Source organism: Lactuca saligna, chromosome 4 (genome assembly GCF_052625555.1).
Source record: "Lactuca saligna cultivar CGN05327 chromosome 4, ASM5262555v1, whole genome shotgun sequence".
NCBI classification, from domain to species: domain Eukaryota; kingdom Viridiplantae; phylum Streptophyta; class Magnoliopsida; order Asterales; family Asteraceae; genus Lactuca; species Lactuca saligna.
This window is the reverse complement of record NC_136420.1, coordinates 165,475,070-165,480,631: the sequence shown is the minus strand read 5'-3', so window position 1 is coordinate 165,480,631 and position 5,562 is coordinate 165,475,070. Positions and strand designations below refer to the sequence as shown.

The 5,562-nt window shown below is 28.3% G+C and overlaps 1 long non-coding RNA gene across 1 annotated transcript; it reads left to right on the top strand.

Moving 5' to 3' along the window:
* The first annotated feature begins 1,498 nt into the window (after positions 1-1,498).
* Positions 1,499-4,448, top strand: LOC145038905 (uncharacterized). The gene is made up of 3 exons (XR_013679623.1): positions 1,499-3,203; positions 3,321-3,418; positions 4,052-4,448. It is a non-coding gene; the product is annotated as an uncharacterized LOC145038905 (long non-coding RNA).
* Positions 4,449-5,562: the final 1,114 nt, after the last annotated feature.

Genomic DNA, 5,562 nt, shown 5'->3' with positions numbered 1-5,562 from the left:
TCGAACTCCTCCATTCGTCACTTCTTTATCATGATGGATATATGCACAATATTAATAGGATACCAATTATAAGCTAAAGTATATATCATCATCGATAGCTGCACTGGTTTGGCCCTTCACGACATGACACTTTCACATAGGAGGTAACTTTTATGTATTTTACTTTTTTCTGAATTTGTTGATTCTATATTTTAAATATTATAAATATTAACTAGGTGTATATGTATATACAGTTAGTTGTAACCAATAATGTTGGGACTTTGCATCCTTAAGATGGATAGGAGTGGGCACCCAGCTCACAACTCACACCACACACTGCTCTAATTTATTTATTCCTTCTTTCCCATCTTAAAATACATAAAATGGATCTTCTACATATAAGAATTACTTATACCGTCGTATATTTTATTATATTAATAGTTTATGTTTTCTTTTTTTAGTATTCTAAAAAAATAATCTATTTCTAAAAATAAATATTTTTTTTATTAAAATACTCCTCATTATTATTTAACCCATCATAAAATAAAATGCAACAAAAAGATAAAATTAAATTCTATAAAGGAGATGATTGTCATTTAATTTAATAAAATTAGTAGTAATTAATTTTTATTTAATCTGTATGTTTTTTAGTCTATTGACAATTATTTTGGAACGGATAAATATCAACTAGGTGTGAAACCCGTATATTATACGGGTTGATTTAAAAAAAAACATTAAATTAAAGTATAAATATAAAATATTTTTTAATGTACAACTTTCAAATAAGAAAGGAAAAATATATTTATTGCAATTTAATATCATATATATGATATTTAATAGTTTACATATATAAATATATGATTTTAATTTTAAAAATTGAAACAAATCAAAAATTGACAATTGAATAATATTTATTTCAAAAATACCATAAAATGACAAGTGTCAAAACTGATGAGAGATTGACACGTGGCAAAAAAAACCTTCATTTATTCAGGAGGATTATGGGAAATATTACCATAACCAAATGTTAAATGAATTAATTATAAAAATATTTTCATTAAAAAATATGAAATGCATTAATTATAATGAATAATTCTTATAATTACTACATTTGCCATTTAATTATGATAGTATTTTTCATATTTAATTTTCTTATATATGTCCGTAAGAAACATGTTAAAAAATCCCTACAAAAAGCTCATGTTTATCATTCCTCACAATCCATTCATTTTTTTTTTTCAAAATAAGTACAACTTAATTAAAACCATAAAGACTAATTTAGAAATGTAAAATTATTTAAAATTAAAACAAAATATTAATTATAATTGATAGTAATCTTCTCAGAGTTTGGTAAATTATGAAACGCACACACACACACACGCATATATATATATATACACATATATATATATATATATATATATATATATATATATATATATATATATGCGTGTGTTTGTGTGTGTGTGTGTTTGTGTGTGTGTGTCTTAAATGTAACTAGAGAATTAAAGGCCTGAAATTAGAGTTTAAGCATTTTACACTTCAATATAAGAGAATCTATGTATTTAATGTAGCATCTACAATTCTCAAAACCATGTATATATTTAATGGAGTCTAAAAAATGCAATTGGACTATTGATTGTTAGATTTGATCTACTATGATTTTATGCCTGATCCCTAATCTATTATTCTTGAATCCTTAGTGAGAATGTCGAATCTCTGATGAAATTGTACTTGTAATCTCCGTTTTCAGTATTCTTAAGTAAGAATACTTCTTCTTGCTTATGGATGTACGTGATCTTGACCGATCCATATATGTATTGTGTCTTTGTGTGCTTGTAGCTTCATGATTTATCCATTTTACTTCCTTACAAGTGTTAACAAACCTTGAAAAGTGTCATCGGATTTTTTTTGAATCTTAACAAGTGAAATCTGATTTTTAATAATAGTAATTTGAATCAAGTTCTTTTGATCTTGCAAAATCAGCAAAAACCAACAATTTAAGTTTGTTTTCTTAGTTTAACTAGAAGTAGTTAAATTAATTAATTTAATTTATGTTCCTTAAGTTCGATACCTGACTTACCTAAGCTATTCTATAAATTGACTAGATATACTTCCTATAAGTGCATAATTTAGTTAAGTTAGTTAGGTCTATAAATTTAAGATTAGTACATCCTTTTGTACACATCAAAATAGAAGAAGCTTAGATTCACCAATCTTCCAAAGAATCTTTCGACGATACATTCTGGGGCTAATGAGTTGTTGCCCTAGCGATGTGCACTTATATAATACCATTTGGCCATATATGGAAAATATTTACTTTTAACCTAATTTGGATGTTTTGCAATGGTGGACTTAAACCATTTCATATCAAGCTATGATATTTCATAATATAATATGAGTTATATATTATATGGAACAATGGGGTTCCAGTTATTAAAAAGATAATCTAAGTATCAACTTGATTATCAGCATGCTTATACATTTGATAGTTATAATATAAATATTTTAATATGCTCTTACATTTTGTTTCTCTCTATCTTTCTACTTATACAAAATAATGACACGTGAAATCCAGTAATACTTAATCTTAATTTTGACATTTTCCTTGACAAATTAAGTAGGAAGATAGTTATAAATAAAAGATAGGAGGATATCTGATTTCTCTTTTAATATTTTAAGTTGATGTTTTGGTTATGACAATCTATGTTAAAGTGATAAAGCCTAAAACCGATATAATTATGATGTAATTAGATTTATTCGGTAATTAAAATAGATCTTACATGTCATTATAATAATAAGAACAAACAAAGAAGCATACATTAACATAAAATGTTAATTAGGTGACACTGACTAAACAAGATGTTTTAAAGCATTGAACAATGATTTAATAAAGTTGTAACCGGATATAGTACCTCCTTAACGAGTTACAAACGTTACGAGACTTAATGAAAGGGAAGCAACATTACATAGGATAAGGTGAGTACATATGATTTTTTTGAGCACACATCTCTAAAAGATTATATTTTCATGTCTATATGTTACATGTCATACTCATGCTTGATTAAACGGTATGATGCCATGTAATATAGGAATGGGTACGGGTATCTATATATTATATGTTTTACTCATGCTTGAGTTTTATGATTTTAAGTGGTTGTTCTTGAAGGGTTTTGAGCACTATAACAACCCTATGATGCACATACAACCCAATTGCTTTGTATGTAAGTTTCCTCTAGTCATACACATAATTTTCATTTTTCCAAAGCATAAAGCCTAACTAGCATACAATTTGATATTTGAATCATAAAAACTAGTTAAAAGATAACCTCTTGTTGTAGCTTGTTGAATTTGGCCTTTCAAGAGCTTAGCACCCCAAGTATGATGCCTCAAATGGTTCATAAAACACCAAGAGCGAATGGAGGAACTTGAGAGAGAGGTTAGTGAGCACAAATTCGGCTAGGGTTCTCTTACATGAAGCATTACTACCGATTTTAGGTGCTAAGGGGTTACATATACACTTTTTGAATTCCAAGAGTCACTTGTAAACCCTAATTCATTCAATTAGGTTTTTGATACAATAACCATTTGATAAATCTTTTGGACTAATTTAGTCTATCACCAATCAATCATGGATCATTAGCCCAAACTATATGTATCATTGAATTACATAATCAATCCCCGTAAAATTTATTAGTCTCTTTTGATCACTAAATTAATTCCAAATTAATTCTTGATCAATACAAATTAAATAATATGATTTCTCAATTCATATATTATACTTATAATATATTAATAAGTCACAAATAACCTCTTTCTCAAAATCCATCCTATCAAATTGCTTTTGAGAATGAAACCCATAATAGACCATGCTACTATCGGGTCAAGTACATACCTATTATAGTTAAGGGCTTAGACACCTAATCCAAAAAATCTATGATCTTATGTTGATTATGTGATATGTTTTCATTGCAATATTTTTCATGAATTCATGTGATTATCTGTAATATATTTTTATGTGATATTTCAAAGATGTATTTCTGATTAAATATATATTCATGTCATTTAACAGTGGGCATGGGTGACGATGTAAAGTCCAAACATATAATTAAGATGTTAAATATTAATTGTCGATCACACATGCGGTCATGAAGGAGGTAGCTACCCACTAGTGACATGGACAAGTAATACTTTCTATAATGTGCGTCACTCTTAGACAACAATGTTGGGATTAACAAAACATTTTGGCTGCTCCCTATCATTTCCCCACGAGCGACATGAAGAACGATTCATTCATCCCATATGTACGGGTGATGACCCATACCCCATCATGTAAATAAGAGTAAAACTTATAATGGAAGAGGACATAAGAGGGCTAAAGATGTTTGTGAATATATACTATATATATGACAATAATAATAATGATTTCTAATATGATGTTTGTTGTTGAATTATTTTCCTTAAGAGTAGCAAATACTATGTATCTTACTTGGCTTTTTAGCATAACATATAATTTTTATGTATGTCTCTAGTTCTAGAAAGTAGGAGTGTGAGGTAGTAATATTACAAGTGAATTGAAGTTTACTGAAAGGTTTACATTAGTAAGAGTAGACTATAATGATGTATTGGGAACACCCCAAGATGATTTGGGATTTTTCTTATTTTTGATTTAGAAATTGTAATTCCAATAGTAATTCACCATTAGAAAGGGCTAAAAAAAAAATCTAAACCAATTTTACCCTTAAAAACTTGTTCTAAATACTTCTAATTGGGCCCTTAAATGTTTTATAAGGAATGAAGCCTCATAACGTGATAATTGGAATCATAATTATGTGTAGTGGATGGAATCATGAAATAAATGGTTAGTAAGATGTTTAGACCCTGATTAAGTTATTTATAAGTTTATTAGGAATCTATCAGGAACTTCAGTCACACTTTTGATGTTATGATTTCTACATGAGCTTCCGTATAACTATTGTGATGCATAAATGTCTATACCATTAATTAAAGAGTAAAATTGATTTAAAAGATAGTAAATAATAATTTTAAAAAGTTTTTTGCTCATGAAGACTCATTCGCAAAGTTTGGTAGTGTTTGGGACCAAGGGGAGTAACGTATATTCCTTTAAGAGTAAAAACTCATTAAGTAACTCCCAGAGGAAACAGTTGCACAATTGTGTAATCTTCCAAGAGGATAAAAAACAATTTATTGCTTAACCTCAAAGACTTTGACCATTAATTTTCGAAAACCACCCACATTGGGTTAAAAATAATTGTAATAAGACTTAGAAAGTTATGAACTTCTCAAAGCTATTTTGGTTTTTAGGTAACCCTTTGAATATATATATGTTGGTGCATTAAAGTGATCCTCGATAGCCATGAGGAAGCAAAGACCAGTTTGTTGAGTTGCGAAGAGTTCATAGAGAGAAGTGATAGAGAAGAGGTGTTTATCTAAAGCCTTGACTAAAGTGTCAGTAAAGTAATGATCACCTTTCTAATAGTGTGTGTTGAGTTGGTATTAACAGTCCAAACGTAGGAGCATAGACGTCTCAATCAAAGATTACTTTTGCATTATCTTATTTAG